We start from the raw sequence: 20,112 nt of genomic DNA, 5'->3' as shown, positions 1-20,112 counted from the left end.
TTAGAAATGTTTAAACTCTACAAAACAAAAGTTGAAAATCAACTTGGTAAAACCATTAAAATGGTTAGAAGTGATAGGGGTGGTGAATATGATGCACCATTAAATGAATTTTGTGCACAACATGGCATTATTCACCAAACTACAACACCCTATTCTCCTCAGCAAAATGGAATTGCTGAAAGAAAGAATAGAACCCTAAAAGAAATGATGAATGCCATGTTACTAAGTTCAGGCTTACCACATAACTTGTGGGGGCAAGCAATATTGTCTGCTAATTATGTTCTTAACAGAATACCCCACAAGAAAATCAACAGCACTCCTTATGAATTATGGAAAGGTCGACCACTTTCCCACAAATACTTAAAAGTGTGGGGGTGTTTAGCAAAAGTTGAAGTTCCTGTTCCTAAAAAGAATAAGATTGGACCAAAAATAGTAGATTGTGTGTTTATTGGTTATGCTCAGAATAGTAGTGCATATCGATTTCTGACTTATAAATCAGAAAAACCTGATATAAATGTGAACACTATTATAGAGTCAAGGAATGCTGTGTTTTTTGAACATGTCTTTCCTTACAGGAAAGGACAGGAATTAAGTTCATAGAAAAGAACTTATGATTGTACACAAAGTCAAGAGACTAATGACAATCAAACACAAGAGACTAGTAATGGTCTCGACCAACATGATTTTACTGATGACGAACCAAGAAGAAGTAAGAGAGCGAGAACATCAAAATCCTTTGGTCTAGATTTCCTAACATACTTGTTAGAAAATGAACCTCAAAGCTTTAAGGCAGCAATGACAGGTCCTGAAGCACCTTTGTGGAAAAAGGCTGTTAATAATGAAATTGAATCCATTATGCAAAATCATACTTGGAAATTGGTGGATCTTCCACCAGGTTCTAAACCTCTTGGATATAAATGGATATTCAAGAAAAAAATGACGGCAGATGGTTCAATAGACAAGTATAAAGCAAGACTTGTAGTTAAAGGTTACAAACAAAATGAAGGTCTGGACTATTTTGACACATATTCCCCTGTGACAAGAATAGCATCCATTCCCATGCTTATTGCTATAGCAGTGTTGTTTAATTTAGAAATACATCAAATGGATGTTAAGACATCTTTCTTAAATGGTGATCTAAATGAAGAGATCTATATGGAGCAACCCGAAGGGTTTGTAGTACTGGGGCAAGAAAAGAAAGTTTGTCGGCTTGTAAAATCCCTTTATGGATTAAAACAAGCACCTAAGCAATGGCATGAAAAATTTGATCATGCAATGCTTACTAATGGGTTTAAAATAAACGAATGTGACAAATGCGTCTATGTTAAAAACAATGACCAAGGATATGTCATAGTTTGTCTTTATATGGATGGCATGCTTATCATTGGAAGCAGTCAAAATATGATCAAATCAACTAAGCAAATGCTTAACAAAAGATTTGATATGAAGGATATGGGGGTCGTAGATGTTATATTAGGAATGAAAATTACTAAAACCTCTGACGAATATGCATTATCTCAATCTCATTATATTGAGAAAATTCTTGATAAATTTATTAAGAATGATATGAGTGTTGCAAGAACACCTGTAGACATTAGTCTTTATTTGTCGAAAAATAAAGGTGATGCACTGTCTCAGTTAAAATACTCCAAAATCATTGGAAGCCTAATGTACCTAATGAATTGTACTCGTCCTGACATAGTTTATGCAGTCAGTAAATTGAGTAGGTACACTAGCAATCTCGGAGAAGACCATTAGAAAGCGATCATTCGGGTTCTTAGATATTTAAGATTTACTCGTGATCATGGTTTGAACTTTACTCGATATCCAACAGTACTCGAAGGTTATTGTGATGCAAATTGGATATCGGATACTAAAGATTCAAAATCCACAAGTGGATATGTCTTTACTCTAGGAGGCGCTGTTGTTTCTTGGAAATCCACGAAACAAACATGCATTGTGCGATCCACAATGGGATCCGCGTTCATTACTTTAGACAAAGCAGGAGAAAAAGCAGAATGGCTTCATCAATTCTTAGAAGACATTCCAATGTGACCAAAACCTGTGCCAACTATTTGCATTCATTGTGATAGTCAATCTGCAATAGGTAGGGCACAGAATCACATGTATAACGGTAAGTCACGACATATTCGTCGTCGACATAATACCGTAAGGAAGTTGTTGTCAAATGGAATAATCTCAATAGATTATATAAAATCTAAAAAGAATATTGCGGATCCGTTAACAAAAGGTTTGACAAAAGAGCTAGTGTATAGTTCATCGAAGGGGATGGGGTTAAAGCCTATTACATAAGAGTCGTCATAATGGTAACCCTACTTGTATGACTGGAGATCCCAAGAACTAAGTTCAAAGGGACAACTAAGTTATGTATGGCTCGCCAGAAATCTCCAAGGGATTAAAATTCCCTATCCATTCCTGTGGTGAGAGTGATATCTGCAACATATGTTGTCTACATAGGTATAAGGATAAGCTTTGCTTTTAATGATTACTTATATCTTGATTTAGGTATAAAAATCAAGACAAGTATAAAGAGATACTTACAATAAGAATCACCTATATGAGTGTCGAACTGGAGCCGGTTCTATGAGAGTGAAAGAGGCTAAATTCTCTAGAAACACTTATGAATACCAAGAGCGTTCAAGGCCAAAATGAACACAACAGTGAGAACCACGATGTGTTAGAAGATATTTTGTGTGAAATCTATTGTCTTGGCTTACACAAACGGCTGAACAATTCAAGGCATCGTGTCCATTGGTTAGCCAGTAAGTCCGATAGGTTATCACTAGGGAAGGTTCAAGGCCAAAAGCTACCTATCCTGATGCAAGATATTTTCGACTTATACTCTTTTGATAAAGTCTGCATATTGTTGCATTTCTGTTGTCATCAAATTCCATTCATGTGGGGGATTGTTGGAAATGGTTTGGAAAATCTGGGTAAAAAAATAGATTTTTTCCTAACTTTGGTCTAATATTTAGGTGGGACCCGTGCGTCGATTTTCGTGGGTCTAAGTGGTAACACTTTCTATGCCGCGTTGTGATTCACGTGGTATATTTGGTTGCTCAAAACCATTATCGAGTGAATGGAAAATTGAAGCCAAAGTGTGGTCCGTGAAAATGGAGTTTTGGTGGAAATTCCTTAAGGTTTGTGTAAATGGCTTGTCCCACATTGGTTTGGTAGGAAGTTTTGAATGGGTTTATATAGCTTGTCCAACAATTTAATAGCATCAATTTATGGTATTTTATAAAAGAATGACACAAGAAATTGTTTTAATGACATTTTTCAAAAGATGGCACTAAACTCTAGTAGTAATGGCATTTTTTTTAAAATGTCAGTAAACTAGATAGATGTAAGTTACTTTTTATGGCATTAAGTGAAAAGTGTAATAGACAAATATTTTATGGCATTTTGAGAAATGTTACTAAACCAAAAAAAGTTCCAAGCTATCTAATGTCATTTTTTGAAAAAACAAAAAATGTCAAATTGAACCGCTTGACCTCTATTTGCTGGCTCAATGGTTTCTCCAAAAATTCTGAATGTGCTACAAACGAAAGCAGTGGAGACTCTAGCTTCAACATGTGGTTGTTGCCTCTTCTCTGCCTTCTATCTTGTCTAAAAGAAATTGCATGGATATGTGTATGTAAGAGAAGAGGTAAAATTGATCTCTAAGATGTGGCTATGGTTTTGCCCCAAAATCTATAGATATAATACAGATAATTGTGGGAATTGGTTGGACCTCCAAATTGGACAAGCGATGTGTCCATGTCCTTTGTATCAGATGCTTAGATGTAGAAAATTATATATATACACCTCTTCATTCTACTATTAGGTGTCATCTGCAGCAAACCAAAAAATCTGGTATGTTCTCCTCTGTCTCATCCTATCTTCAATGATGTATTTGATTATGTCTTCTGCCATTCATTCATACTCTTGTTTTATTCATATTTGGTTCCCTTTAAAATTGGCCTACCATGTGTTTGCTAATATGTCTAAACCATAAAAAATTTCATAATAGGGAAAAATGTAATAAATTAGCATTAACCGTAACTGGTAATTGTCATAAGAAAATTCCATTGGTTAGTAATGTAGGTATCCGCATAGATCCTTATTACTCATCACTTATTATTGGAATTTTTTTTTTGTTGGGAGACATTCATATATTTGTTGTTAGGATGCCTACTGTGTTTCTTTATGGTTGAGATGTTTTCATGCCTACACTGAGATTGAATGGAAATGGGAACAACAGTTTCATGTTATTTTCTCATTCTCTGATGAATGGCTTTCTTACATCTGATTTTTTTTTTTTTTTTTGTAACTCGAAAAATGATGAGCGATGAAATCTTTCCCTCTTATTATTTGGCTTGAATATTATTGCATTAGAATTGAAAGCTAATGTGATTCAAGATTTAGTGATTCTTGGTAATCAACAAACACTATGGCGTAGTTCTGAGTGATCCTGCTGGAGTGTCATTGTGAACTATATACAGTTTTTATTAACTTTGTGAGCAGATAGTTTCTTAAACCACTTCACTAACCTTTATTCTTCAAACATCCAAGGTGTAGGAGGGCTCACCACATGGGTTCTAATTCTAAATCAGTTGTTGATTTCATAGAAGGTTCATCAGGGGTTCATTTTTGGATGAATTGGAGCTAAGAAATTTAGAGGCAGAGCAATGAAAGCAATGATAGTATGTATCAAATAATTATCATTTGAACTTGTAGATTAGTTAAAATTGCTACATTATAGTGTTGAGTGATTGAAATGTATATATTAAGTCATGTTTAATGCAACCTTATACGATGAAATAAATGAGAGGACTACTTTAAATGCAAATTTATCAAATCAGGGCCCAAGTGATACATTTGGACAAGTGATGGGTAAAGAAAAACATGAACGAGTTCGCATGTATGGATTAGGTATCTCCCCGTTTAATTTATGGAGAGACACATATGGTCACAAAGCAAACCAAGACACAACAATGGATGCTATGGAAGCTAAAAATTCGGAGCTAAGGTCCAAAGTTTCCCATGTTAAGCATGCTCTGAATAACTTGACAAACACATCTAACCAAGTAATTTTTTTAGTAGAATTTATAAGTTATTAATGTTTTCCTACACACACACACACACACACACACACACACACATATATATATATAGACATACATATATCTATGTGTGTGTGTGTGTGTTTGTAAAATTAATTAGTTCATATTTGGTTACGTCATAACAACTTCTAGTCCTCTTGACATGGCAGCTCGACATTAAGTATGGTCCTTGTCGTCGATACAAGATGCCTCTCTTACTCAGGTACCTACTGAGAGCTAATCATATATATCGCATTACTTCCAGCTTTATTTTAGAATAGCATGCAAAACTTGTCTTACAATTAACCAATGAATGAATATTGTAGACCTAAATTTCATTGTTTAAATCAAGACAAAATGTGTAACATAGTAAAAATCATGACATGACGAAGCTTGTGCTTTTTATTTTTATCTTTATTTTCTTGTGAAGTTTCAACAAGACATCTTTAAATCATTTATTACCGCATGGGCTCTTTCTGATTCCCTCAAAACCTTGCTTGAAAGCAATTAGTTGATTGTCATTTTTCACAATTACATTTGATTTACATTGTTGAGTATAGAGGATCCTGACATTGATAATGGACATGGTTTTGATTGTTGTTGATTGGTGCCTTTGGTTGTTATTGATTTTTAAGCTATTATTTGATATGGTCTAAAGACTTACGGTAGTTACTTTTATATAATTTGTTGTAGTGTGGTGAACCAATTAAGTGATTAAACCATGTGGCTTGCTTATCTACTAGAGAAATACATATCACTTTCAGTTGTGATCATCTTTACTCTGCCACTTTGTACTAGTTTATTTTTTCAAAATTATTTATTAATTGTAAATATATAATTACTTAGGTTGTTAAATCTTGATTTGTAGTTGGGAGACATAGTTGTTCTAAAAAGTATCATTAGGCCAAAAGAAACAGTTGCAATCGGAGTACTTAAAAGCACAGATCCATCTAAAGAAGTAGAAGGGGAAGAACTAGGACCTGACTATTGGGAGGTATATGTTCAAGTGCCAGTCAAACTAATGAGAGCTTGATACGATCATATGGACTTATCAAAACAATTGGACAAGCTATTGGAGCTCATGTTGCTTGGTCTGCTCCATTTGTAGTAGATTTCTTTTGTAAATACTAATTTCATTAACAAATTTATATTAACTTAATATAATTTCAATTACCTTTATTGTTTATCTTTTGGATGCAGATTTCACAAGTTATGAATGCTAGCTGAGAATATTTATACAAGTGATGTTGAGAATTTGGGAACTGAATTTGTTTTCATAATTTGTCTCTCCGGAAGATGGATATCACTATGGCTTTTCACAACTTATGGTTGGAATAATTTTTTTTGCTTTAACTTTGTTAGAGTGGTAGAATCTTTTATAATTCTGATTATGATTCTTATTACAATATAAATAAACTTATATTTTTAGATTAAAAAATGATTGTGGTTTGAATTTTTTTTTTTTTGATGTGATGATCCTATGGTGGTAATATTTATTTATTATTATGAAATTATTACAGGATGAATGGGTGTCAAATTAATATAGGATGTGGCAATTAATATTCAATTTTTTATACAATCGATTCAATTTTTAAAAGCATTTACGCATGCTTAGTTGTGGCTTTTAAAAGCGTCAATGAAAAGAACATATAAGTGGCATTTTGTAGTAGTGGTAGTAGCTTTGCAAAGTGTCGCTAAAATAAGCTTCAATGACACTTATATCCATTTAATAGCACAAATGAATTGGATTTAGTGGCATTTATGAAATTGTTAAAAATATCAATTGTGGCATAACAAGCTCCATTAAAAGTTCATATAGTGGCATTTTTTAGATTGTAAGTCTTCTTTAATGGCACTTGATAGAGTTACAAATAGTGTCTACCATGACATTAAAGTGTCACTAAAACTCTTTAGCCTTGATGGTGTAATGACACTTACAAGTGTCACTAAAGTGTCACTTTCCATGACATTAAAGTGTCACTAAAACTCTTTAGCCTTGATGGTGTAATGACACTTACAAGTGTCACTAAAGTGTCACAAAGTCTTTTTTTAATGGCGCTTGATAGTGTCACAAATAATGTCTATCATGACATCAAAGTGTCATTGAAAGTCTTTATCCATTATAGTGTAGTGGCACTTGCAAGTATCACTAAGGTGCCACTAGTATCTACCGTGATACGGGTATAAATGGCACTTGTTTAAAATGTCACGAGACTGAAAAATGTCATTAGAAGGATAGTTTTGTGACACTTGCAAATGTCACTTAACTAAGAAAATGTTGTAGTGACTATTTCCTTAATAAGTTTAGTTTAAGCATACTGAGAATTTACATTAGGGTTTACTAGGACATCAATAACATCATTATATTCACAAGCAACAACCACCACCTGTTTGCTGACATTGTGACCGGCAAAAAGCCCAATAAGAGCTGCTTGGGCACTCTCTAGGCCTTCAGCTATTTCTTCCACGTATGTGATTTTTCCTTCTTTTATGTGGGGCAAGATCATGTCCAGAAACTTTGGATACATGTGATAGTAATCGAAAACTATAAATCCTTCCATACGGACTCGTTTTGTGATAAGACATAACAAGTTGTGAACGCCTTCAAGTTGTTCAAAGTTATACTGTGAGATCATACCACATAACTCAATACAACTGCGGAGTCTCATGTTGAGAAGTATTGCATCAAGCATCTTTCCTCCAATATTTTCAAAGTAAATATCGATGCCATTTGGAAAGTACTTGGGAAAAATTTTAATTAGAGGGGTACATAATGAAGATGTTGAATTTGGGAAAATTGAGATTTAAAAGAAAGAAAAGAAAAAAAAAAGACCAGCACTTTTCTAAAGAAATATATTGTTTGTTAACGTTGCCAATTCCTTGTTTTCTGGTAGGTGGGTGGTGGCAGCAGTAGATGGTGGCCAAACGTGGAGGAGGAGGAAAGAGTGAAAATTTGTTTTGAAAACAAGTGAACACCATTTTTTCATTTCCAAAAAAAGTGAAAAATTTAAAATCAATTCCATTTTTTTTAATGAAAACAATAAACCAAATAAGTTTTAGTTTCTAGTTTTCAAAAAAAAAGAAAAGAAATGCAATCTTCAACAAACAACCCCTAGGAGCTGAGTTTTGGACACCGTCTATTTTATACAAGGTAAGTCAAAAGGTTGCTTGTAGAATTTCATGCTTTATTCATGAAGGGGCATTCCTTGAACAAGGTTGTCCATACTAGTAGCCATTCTATCCAGCAAAGTACTCCGGCTCTAAATCTTTTAGTGTTGTTATGTATTTCTATACAAGAACATGAAATGCTCACCTTTTCAAAGCTGCTTCCAAGTCCTCCTCTTTATAGTTAAAAGCTTCATCAAACCCAGATTTGTTCTTCAACAGATCAACCTTGGTTGAAAAATAGTAAAAGAAAGAAACAAAAGAACAAAAAAAAGAAGAGGCGGTGACGATGCTTGCTCTGACCCAGCATAAAATACTCTTTGGCTAAAATTTCAAAATTTGTGAGAGTTTGGAAAACATGCTAGTTAAGGAAAAAGTGTCAAACCACATACATTGATTGAGCAATCAATACAATTCTAACTGGGCCAGCCACTAACTAGTTATTTTATCATCAATAGCATAATGAAATGTGGAGGGGCACTCACCTTTTCTTTGGTTCTAGCACTTCCAACAACATAACAGCCTAATAACTTTGCAAACTGCCCAACAAGCTGACCAACAGCTCCAGAGGTAGCTGAAACGAAACATACTCTCCTTGCTTAGGAGAGCATAGCTCATAAAAACTAGCATAGGCCGTCACACCAGCCATGCCTACAAAATGCAAATTCAAAGCAACAATTGACCATCCCAAATTAAAAAAAAAAAAAAAAAATAGAGAATTTGATAAAAAAACGAGTTATGCACATCTTATAGAGGGAAACATGATAACTAAGGCTTTGAAAATTCTAAGCAATATATGCCCTCTAATGGATTGAATTACTGACTGAACTATAACAAAATGCTTTCCTTCTATGAAATTTTAGCAATAAACTTCATCAGTTGTCAAAGTGAGAATACAAAGCCATAGATCTAGAAGGGACAATGAAAAATGTCACATACTAAATTCACCTTATCCTAAAATCAAGTAAAAAATTATCTACCTTACAACAACTAATTGAAAATGTCAAATGAATGGTGGTGCATAGGACTTTGAGCAAGTGATGTGATTCTACTTCACCAAACCAACAACATAATGACCACAAATGGTCAGAAGGATTAAAGTTACTTCGTCAGTTTGCAAGTTCAGCATAGTGAAGGAAAAAAGAAAAAAAAAAGTTTTGGATAGAAATTAGTTGTAAACTAATGCTAGTATGCATGAAAAAAATGCTATATCTATCAATCGCATTGCATAATAATATTAATAAATAGATTGAGTTGGTATATTCAATCTAATTAGTAGAAATTGCCAACCCAAAAATAAAGGAATAAGCTAGTACTTAAATTAAAATATAGTAAAAGAAAATGTACTTATCAAAAAAAGAAGTAGTAAAAGAAAATAGAGTTTCGTGCAAACATCTGTAATCTTGTGTGTGTGTGTGTGTGTGTGTGTGTGAGAGAGAGAGAGAGAGAGAGAGAGAGAGAGAGAGAGACTTCCAATGCTATATCTCCAATTTCATTCTTCAGACACCAATAGGATCCATAAATTTAGCATGTCTACTTACAAGTTACCTAATATTCAAAATTGGACCTAAAGAAGCTTCCCAAAGACCCCATATATTGGAACAAAGGCTAGTGCACTTAATGACCCATGATGTCATTATAGAGATGCAAAATACAAAGAGGAAATTTAGCAAATATGAGAGAGCACATATTATCACTTCATAATTCCAAACTAATGCTAGTAAAAGATACTGGGAGCTCATTTTGTTCAAATGTCACGCAGTTAGTTCTCAGAATGAGCATTCTCATAATATTAATGCCCAGCCCAAACGATCCCCTTGATGAGCTCATTGAGCATAATTGTTGACCTTCTTAAAGTTAGACAAAAATAAGTGAAACAGAGAAAACTTCTTTCAGCTTCATGTCCTGCTAACCTCCTCAAGTAGTGATATTGCGCAAAGATAAAATGATTCTTGTAACTAAAAAAATATAAGCGAACTTATTATTGCCTATGTTACAAAAACTCTTCAAAATAAATCAAATACCCGTGTCAGACGCCCAACAATTGGACAAGGATATGGGATATGTATCGGTTACTTTTCAATGAACACTTCTTATATGATTGTATATAACACTATTATTATGTATACATATTGTTATATAATTGCTAAAATGTCTTTTTGACGTTGTAAGTTACATATAGCACCATTTTATCTCACATATTTGATTAAAAATATAAAAATAAGACATTGTTTTTTTTGCCGAGTCTTCGTACCTTTAAATTTATGGTTTAACGAGTCCAACTTGTAGATACATACCCGCACCTAACACTCATATCCAATTCTATGTAATATAGCTTATTGCACTTGCAGTAGTTGAAGCAAACAAATTAAACAAACTTACCAAGGATTCCTGTATAATAAGAAAAAGGCACATTTGTATTTTGAATTTAAATACGCTCTCTAGTGCTTTAATGACATTATACTCTTCCTATCCAGTCATTCCCCAAACCAAGTCACCTTTCTTAAAGTTTGGATGTCCAGAATCCAAAACTCTAGCCACTCCATATCTAGTTATAGGCTACAAAACATCAGTAGGAAAAGTCACTAGCAATAAAAAAAAGAAAAAGAAAAGTCACCCATGCAAACTTATGATTTCTCAAAAGACCACAAAAAATCCTAAATATTGTAGCCAACAAAACATAAACAATCACTCTATGGAAAGAAATAAAATAGACCTTTTGAGGCCCTAAATTCTGGAGATTTTTTATGGAACAAAATAAATAGTACAGGAAAATTTTAGTGTCGAATTAGTATAGCAGGAAAATTTTAGTGGATGGGTTTATTTAATTGGAATTTAAGGGTCATATGCATGTGCAATGTGCACTAACTAAAAGGATAAGAGGAAGGCCAAGCATACAAGTTGAGGCGATGAAAAAGAACATAATTCTGCCTTGGATTTAACCAGGATACAACATTGGATAGACCCAATTGGTAAAGACAAACCCTTTTTATTTCCACTTGATTAGTCTTGACTCTTACTTAGCCCGGTTTGTCACTTGGGCATAACACATTTTTATTTCCACTTTGCAGACTTGACTAGGTTGGCTAGGCACACCTTGCACTTTATCCCTGGGCAGCTTTGCTCAACCAAGCCAGTCAAATTCCATATCAGCGCCGCGCCAGGCCGCCGTGCACACAGTATTTAACATAGAAAATTTAAGATAATGGGCAAATACCGATTTCTGGTGAACTCACCTAGTGCCATAGCCGAATTCCAAAGGGATTATAACATTCCAGATGATGTCCACCTTTCCCTAGCCGAGTTAGACACCACACCATGGGGCAAGCTAGGTTTTGTTCCGTTTTCCATGGTGTCTATCGTAAAGGGGGACATCGCTTCCTAGTCCAACTACTCATCTGTAAGTTCCTTAGGCAAACCAGACTATGCCCCACTCAATTATCCACCAATACCTATAGAATTATCAACGGAGTAGCTGAGCTAATTCATCACCTCGACCTCAACCTCAGATTGGCTGAGCTATTCCATCAGTACCCATTTGGCCAAAATGATGACGGTTGGGTCTACTACCTTACAATAAGAAAGGGTGGAGAGAAAATCATCAAGTGTACACCAGATAAAGACCTAAACAACGATGATTTTCTCTGGGTGTCTGGAAATTTTGAAGACCAAGAAGCCCAGATACCGAGCTACAACATCAACTGGAACAAGGGAACAAATCATTCTTGCTACTTTAACACCCGCCACACTAACCCTTGTGATTTTGTCCCTCTTGCAGATTTGAACCAACTTAAATCAAATTACACCTACCCGAATCAAGCCGCACTACAAACCGTGCTATGCTACCAACATCAAGATTGTTCTGAACTGCTTAATGTTTAGCCGACCTACCGCTACAGTGGCAGGAGAAAGACTAAAGTAACCAACTTCCTTTTGGAGTCCTTACCAGAGCCAGATCCCAGCCTTCCCAAATCAACCTAATCCCACTTACCGAAAAATAGGAGATGGCCAAGAGGAGAGCCATCTGAGCTCTGATCATTGAGCAAGCATCTGCCTTAAATACCAAGGTCCATATCGAGCAACCTCTCACCGGCCAGACCGTTGAGACCGTTGTCACCCTACCGTCCACCCGGGCTACCTCATCCCGGCCTAGTAAGAGGCCATGCACCTCGGCTACCCAACTGCAGCGGCTGGTAGATGAGGAAGAGGCTGAGCTGCCAGCAACCCAACATTTTCAGCGGGGTCGCGACTCTGATTGTGGTAGTTCATCTTCTCCTCCAGTGTGGGCTCTAGCCGTGACCTTTAAAGGTCGCGTTGTGACCACAATTGACTCGGTTGCCACTAAAAAAGACCACTTGCTGGCCTTTGGCCTATCCAAAAGCCTATGCCCTCCAGTTGATATGGAAAAGCACGATCACCTGATCAAGTTGAAGGCGATTTGGTCTGCCACCAAGTCGATGGTCTTGGTAAAGTTTGAAACTTCAATATAACTGTTATTTTTACCATCTCTTGGTGCGGTTTAACTTACCACTTCATACGCTATGCAGGCCATTCAGAAAAGTCACGTTGCTCACCAACGTGTTATTGAATTGCGAAAAATGGGTAAGACGACCATCACTGAGGTGAATGCAAAAGACGCCGAGCTAAAGGCCCTAAAGGCTTCTCTGGCTGAGTTGAGTGCTGAGAAAAAGAAGCTAGCCGAGCAGGTCAGTGCGGCTGAGGCAGAGAAGCAAAAAGCCTTGGCCAAGAAAAAGGATCGATATTTGCACGAACTTGCTAAACTAGAAAAAAAAAAAGAATACTGAAATCAAGGAGCTATATAAGAAGATGAAGGACGCGGAGGACCGGGGTTTCAAAAAGAGCAAAGAAACCTACGTCCATCAATGTGAAGTGGCCAAAGACATCTTCTTTAAGTGCCACTGAAAAGCTTGGCCAAGCACATGACTCTGAAGTATTCCTGAATCCTTCTCCTCACTTCATACCGAGCTACATGATGGACTACGCGAATGCTGTCCAGTAGAAGTTTCTTTAGGAGGAGGAGATCCTAGATCCAGTTGATGCTCCTTCCACGAACACTAACCTCAGCCTCTAAACTTCATTGCTTGCTCGAGTGGATTTGTCTAGCCAAACTGTGCCAAGCTTGATCGAAGGATCGGCCGTGACCAATCTAACATAAGAAGGTAAGGCTGGGACCGGACTGCCATGTGGTGAAGTCGGTGGTGACCTAGATGCTAAGCTTGATGACCTTTTTGCCTAACCAGGATGGAACTTTGTATTTTGCTGTTGTTGTTTTCTTTTTGTTCCTTTTCTTTGCTATGTAATCGGGCTATATGCCCCACCTATTGTAATCATTTTTCAATTAATGAAAAAGTTCTACCTTTTTGCTCGGTCACTGTGTTGTTTCTTTCTAACTGCATGCTTAACCGAACTAACTAGCTTGGCTTTACCTGATTCTGCCAACCTACTTTGGCCGAGATGCTTATCTCAGCTAACGAATCAAAAAAAGTTGTGTTGGTCAAACCTACCAACCTTTTTTGGCTGAGATATTCATCTTGGCTAAAGAATAAAAAAAAATCGTGTTGGTCAAACCTGCTAACCTTCTTTAGCCTAGATCCTCATCTTGGCTAAAGAGTGCAAAAAGTTGTGTTGGTCAAACTTGCTAATATTCTTTAGCCTAGATCCTTATCTCGGTTAAAGAGTGCCAAAAGTTGTGTTGGTCAAACCTACCAGCAACCGTTGCCCCCTAGTTAGGCAAAAAGTCCAAATAATTTCTTTACGAATAGAATAAGTACCAACAGAAATCGTAGGTGGAAAAAATGTTTACTTGTTGTATTTTCTAGACAGTTCCTATTGATACGAGGCGATGTGGACCAATGCCCTTTCTCTTCTTTCTTCGGCAAGATCTAACTCCAAGGCTATGGCCTCTTTATTCAAATTGCGATCGAAATTTTCGCTTCTAATAGTGGGGAGCCAACTTCCAGGGGGATCACTGCTTCCATGCCATAATCCAAGAAAAAAGGCGTTTCACCAGTTGACCGCCTAGTTGTAGTTTGGTACACCTATAAGACGTGGGGAAGCTCTTCAGCCCATTTCCTTTCACTTTTTCTAGCCTTTTCTTCAAACCGTCTAAGACTACTTTCTTGGAGGCTTCGACCTAGCCATTGGCTTAAGGGTTGGCCGATGTGAAGTTGTAGAATTCGATTCTATGCTATTCACAAAAACCCTGAAGATTCTTCCATCAAACTGAGTGCCATTGTCGGATATGAAGGCCTTGGGAATTTCAAACCGGGTTATGATGTTCTGCCATACAAACTTCTTCACGTCCTTTTCTTTGATGGATGCAAGCGCCTCAGCCTCCACCCACTTTGTGAAGTAGTCCGTTGCCGCAATAAAGAACTTTCTGTTGCTTGACGCTGTTGGGAGTGGTCCCACTATGTCCAAGCCCCACATTGCAAAAGGGCAAGGGCTGATCAAAGGTAGGAGTTGTCTAGTTGGTTGGTGGATTTGATACACGAACTTTTGACATTTCTCGCATTTCTTGACATATTTTTATACTTCTGCTTGCATGTATGGCCACCAATACCCCTGTGAAATAGCTCGGTAGGCTAGAGACCTTTCTCCTTGGTGACTTCCACAAATGCCCTCGTGGATTTTGAACTAGAATGCTTCGACCTTGCTAGGATGGACACACTTCAAGTATGGTCTTGTAAAGGACTTTTGTATAATACAAGTGATGGGGAGAGCCAAAATCACTGCGACTTCGCCCTAATCTTGTTGGCTTCCTTATTTTCCTCTAGCAAAATGCCATTTTTTAAGGGCACCACGATGGGGTCTATCCAGGAGGGGCCTAGCTCGGTGCAGCAAATCTCAGCCGCTTCGGGTTTCTCAATGCTCAGTCTTGGCAGGAAGTCCACTAGCAATGGGTGTGGGATAGATGTATCCGCTATTGATGCAAAACCGGCCAGTTCATCCGCCTTGCTATTTTTTTCTTGGCCGATTTGCTCTATCCTTACAACTTCGAACTTCATGATCTCCTTTCTGATGAACTCTTGGTACTTGGCCATTCTATCATCCTTCGCTTCATAATCGCCAAAATTTCATTGACTACTAGTTGGGAGTTGCTATGCACCATCAGCTCGGTGGCCTTTATTTGGCAAGCTGACTTCAAACCGACTAACAATGCTTCGTACTCCGCCTCGTTATTGGATGATGGAAAACTGAGGTTGACAACCTGTTTAATGGTCAAGCCATCTAGTGAGATAAGGACTATCCTAAGTCCAGCCCTGTGCCTACTGGACGTTCCATCCACAAAGAGTTTCCAAATCTCTCCTATAAACAACTTCTAGCAAGTGGAGGGATCTGAGGACACTTTAGGATCAGGGACGTTGACGACACCTTCTTCTTGGCTTTCATCCGTCGTTAGGATTTGATCCTCACGGCTTGGCTATCCTAGTACTTCCCTTTCAGGCGCGTCCTTGCTTGTAGTAATGCAGCTTGCCCCTTTCCCTCCTACCGTAAGGCTACATGGTTCGCTGCGTAATTGAGTGACTTGCTGCGGAGGCTACGCAATTCCTGCAGCACTTTCCTCCCTTTGCTCGGTTGCCTCGGTCAAGTCAACCGGGCAAACATAATGACTTCCTGGGGCAAACTCGGCCACGAAGTCTACCAAAGCTTGGGCCTTTATTGCGGTTCTCGGCTAAAACTTAATGTCAAACTGTCCTAACTCCACGGCCCACTTTAATATTCACCCCGAAAAATTCGCCCTCTCAACAAAGGCTTTTAAGGGAAATGCTGTTAGTATGATCACAGTGTGCGCATGGAAGTAGTGCGACAATTTTTTTGAAGCCATCATCAAGGCTAAAACCAACTTCTCTAGCGACAAGTACCTCGTTTCGGCACCCAGTAATGTCTTGTTCACATAAAAGATGGGCAAGTGTTGTATTCCTTCGGCGCGCATCAATACTACGCTAACTGCGTGCTGTGAAACTGCTAAGTAAAGGAAAAGTTTCTCTCCTAGCGCTGGGGTTGCCAACAGAGGTGGAGAGGTTATATATTCTTTTAAGCTTTCCAGAGCTTGGTCGCATTCATCATCCCACTCAAACTTGGCCTTAAGCACATAGAAGAACGGTCGACACCTGTTTGACGACTGACTTATGAATCAGTTTAGCGCGACAGCTGGGCCTGTGAGATGCTATAACTCCTTAACTGTGTTGGGCCTCTCAAGATCTTAAATGGCCTTGATCTGAGAGGGATCGGCTTCTATACCTCGGTTGGTTACTAGAAAGCTAAGAAATTTACTTCAACCCACACCAAACGCGCATTTGGATGCATTTAGTCGCAACTTGTGGGTCTTCAAAATTTGAAACATCTCAGCTAGGTCATTGAGATGGTCCTCCCTGTTCTTGCTTTTGACCACCATTTCGTCTATGTATACTTTCATTGTTCTACCTAACAATGGCTCGAACATTTTGGTGACCATTCTCTGAAACGTTGCCCCTACATTTTTTAGGCCAAATGGCATGACTTTGTAGCAATACAATCCCCTACGTGTTATGAATGAAGTAACCTCCTAGTCTGGTTATAGCTTACTTCTCGTGCTCCTTTCAGATATGACTAGCCCTACAGTTTGGACTCCCGTAGTTTTGAATCTGATTTCACAAGTGCAATGTGAAATAATGAAAACACAACAAGAGTCCAAATCTGGCAATTCTTTTGGAAAATCGACGTTTGAATCAAATGCCAAAAATGGACTGCTTTGCTAGATTATAGAGTCGCCACCTAAATATTTTTGAAAAATTTAAGAAACCCGAGATTCGTGCCAAAGGCCATTAGTCCGTCATCACCAAAATGTCTCAGCTCGGGAACTTAGGTAGGGGAAGGTCACGAATTGAGCACCCCACTCGCCCAATCAAAGATCGGCCTCTACTAATCATGATGTATTTTTTATTTACATTATATGCTCTTACTCCGGTTATTAGACTAACATTACTATGTGATACACATAAGTATAGACTAATTTACTAAAATTGGAACACTTTAATTTCATGTTTACTTGAAAATTGTTTTTTGATACTCGTCACTTGAAAAGGTGAGTTTGTACATTAATCAATTTGTCCCAATTTTGGCAATTAGCCTCCATCCATAGGCATTCGAACAGGTATATCAATTAAGCAATTAACCTCATGGAAATATGCTTGATATTATAACACTAACACGCAATGCATCATACTAAAACTCGAAATTGCTCACCTAGAACTCCGAGCCAAGACCAAAAATAATAATAATAATTAGAAAACATGAATGCTCCTAACTAATGTAATATGACTAAATGCAATGCACATGTTATGTGATTTTAATAGGCTCGGCTATGAACATGGCCTATGATTACCATCAAGACATGTGATGAATCACGTATTCAAGCAATGAATTCAAATTGACATTGGGTTAGTATGATAAGCCGATCCTTGGATGCATGCAAGACAATGGATGCGAATCATAAGAATGCTAATTTGAAAAATGATGTTCTATATTAACCATAGTAAGAAAATAAGTAAAAGGGAGGAAGACGTGGGGTTGGAAAATATACAACTTATTACATTTGGGCCCTCGTGCAAAAGGGTGCGAATCAATGTCCGAGAGTCCGAATTAAACTAACTATTACAAACCGAATGAATAAATAAATAAATAACTAGCTAAGCTATAATTAACTAACTACCTAATCTATTATAACAAAATAAATAATATTAATTACGATAATCAATAATTAATTATAACACTAATTCAAACAATCATGAGGCACGACGATTGCATGTGCGATGCCCATAAGTTCCTCTATCTGCCTAGGTTACTCTGTTCCACCCCTGTCACTGCCCTCTGCTTCTATAACACACTGCCTTACCAAACATTGATGGCCGGCCAGCCCCCAATGAAATCCGATCAGGCCTTAATTTTATGCAAAATCCTATTTTTGTGCTCTGAGGTGAAAACAGTGCAGACAGAGTTTTCTAAGCTCTGTTTGTCCCTCTCACACTTCTCTGTCATGGGAAAGCCTCAAGAGAAGGTTGGAATCATTTCCAAAACCATCAATGAGCAATCTGCTTGCTTGATGATTTTGGTTACAATTTGGACAAAATTGATGAATGCAATGAATCAATAACCACCCCTCCCCTTTATCATGGAATGAGCTCAAACGGAGGGAGTAAGGATGCTTCAAGAGTCGTCTAATCACCATGAATTGACGTGTGACGACTCTTGACACAATAGACTCGACATAACGTCCGATCGAGCTCAAACAATATAACTCATTTTCTTTATGTGGGTTGGTTCATTTTAGCAATTTTTAGACCTTTTCATTCTTTAGTCCATTAAGTTCAAGGTGATGATTACGTCCACTAAATGAGAAGCGTGTCCAACGGGAAGTGATTCTCAACATAAAAAAGAAACTATGCCTTTAACAATGAACTTCCGTAGAGATTAAGCCATTAAGCATAGATCTCTAGCTCATGTTTTGAACAATCATCAACCGGTTGAAACAACTCTCAAATGAAAGAAATAGACAATAAGTTGCTTGTTAAAATGAGGTTCTTAAACCTGTAAATTAATTAGAGAAAAGCTAGAACAACATGCAACAAGCTATGTACACGAAAATATGAGACAATATGAAAACTATTCAAAGCATGAATTAATTAAACAACCTAGGACAGCCCTAAAACAACCCCTAATGAGTGAAAAAATAGTGGCTCAAAGTGCATGAAAAGAACCCAAAAAAACTAAACAACAAGAAAAGACAACAAGGCTAGTAAACAAGAACAGGGATTGAGCTCTCCAAACCCAAGCTTACACACTTGAAAGAGGATCAAAACAATACAAAAATACAAGAACTAGATGGCAAGAGATAGTAAAGAGAGCAAAAGAAAAGATAGTAAGCTTATACCTCTCAAGAAAGGTAAGCTCTTCGTTTTGAAACAAACTAGGTCCAAACACACTCTCAAGCTTGCATTGTGATGCTCAAGGCTCAACCAAGGTTCCAAGGCTAAGGAATCAAGGTGTATATGGTGTATGGATATCGGTTCAAGGTGGTAAACTTGTTTAAAGGTTGCTTGCACAAGAAAAAGGAGCTCTCAAGAAAGTGTATAAGCTCTTTAGAAATTCTTCTACCCTCAAAACAGAGATACAACTTCGTTTTTATAGAATTTGAGCAAAATAGGTCATAAATATCTTCAAAAATGGACAGCTAGCGGGCTCCCGCCCAGAATAGTGTTTCTTGCTGCCAGGGCATGGCCGGCCATAAATGGCCACGGCTGACTCTCAATGAGGCACAGCTTGGTCTCAATGTGATTCCCTGTCTCTCTGTTTCAGACTCAGCATTGGGTGGCACAATGTGTAAAAATGGATTTATGGGGTATAAACAGTGGGAATATGGAAGGTTTGGGATTGTTTCGGAGCTTAAACATAGACCCTTCGTTGAGACCTCGAACCATGCACAACACCACTTTCATCATTAAGTGTACCAAGCAAAGTGCTTGAGCCATGCGAGCAATCAAAAATGGGGTGTCTACACCAGTTCATACATAGTGATCTGATGGTATCCACGATACGCATTGAAAAGGCTAAGTCGGTTGTGACCTGCAGTTAGGCCCACCAATTGGTCTATCCGCGGTAGAGGAAAACTACCTTTGGGCATGCTTTGTTCACCGTCTTACAGTCCACACACACGCGCCACTTGTCATTCTTCTTTGGCACCTCTACAGTATTAGAGATCCACTTCGGATAGTGAACCTCTTTGATTGCCCTTGCTTCCAACAAGTTTCCCACCTCCTCAGTCACTATCTCGGCATGAAAT

The 20,112-nt window shown here is 37.6% G+C and overlaps 1 pseudogene; it reads right to left on the bottom strand.

Annotated features, from left to right (window-relative positions):
- Positions 1-7,414: 7,414 nt before the first annotated feature.
- Positions 7,415-20,112, bottom strand: part of LOC114277986 (2-alkenal reductase (NADP(+)-dependent)-like) — a 52,160-nt pseudogene continuing 39,462 nt past the window's right edge.

The sequence above is a fragment of the Camellia sinensis genome, chromosome 6 (assembly GCF_055761805.1).
Source record: "Camellia sinensis isolate YWXY chromosome 6, ASM5576180v1, whole genome shotgun sequence".
NCBI lineage: Eukaryota > Viridiplantae > Streptophyta > Magnoliopsida > Ericales > Theaceae > Camellia > Camellia sinensis.
The sequence above is the reverse complement of the archived record's forward strand: the minus strand, read 5'-3'. Positions and strand labels throughout refer to the sequence as shown.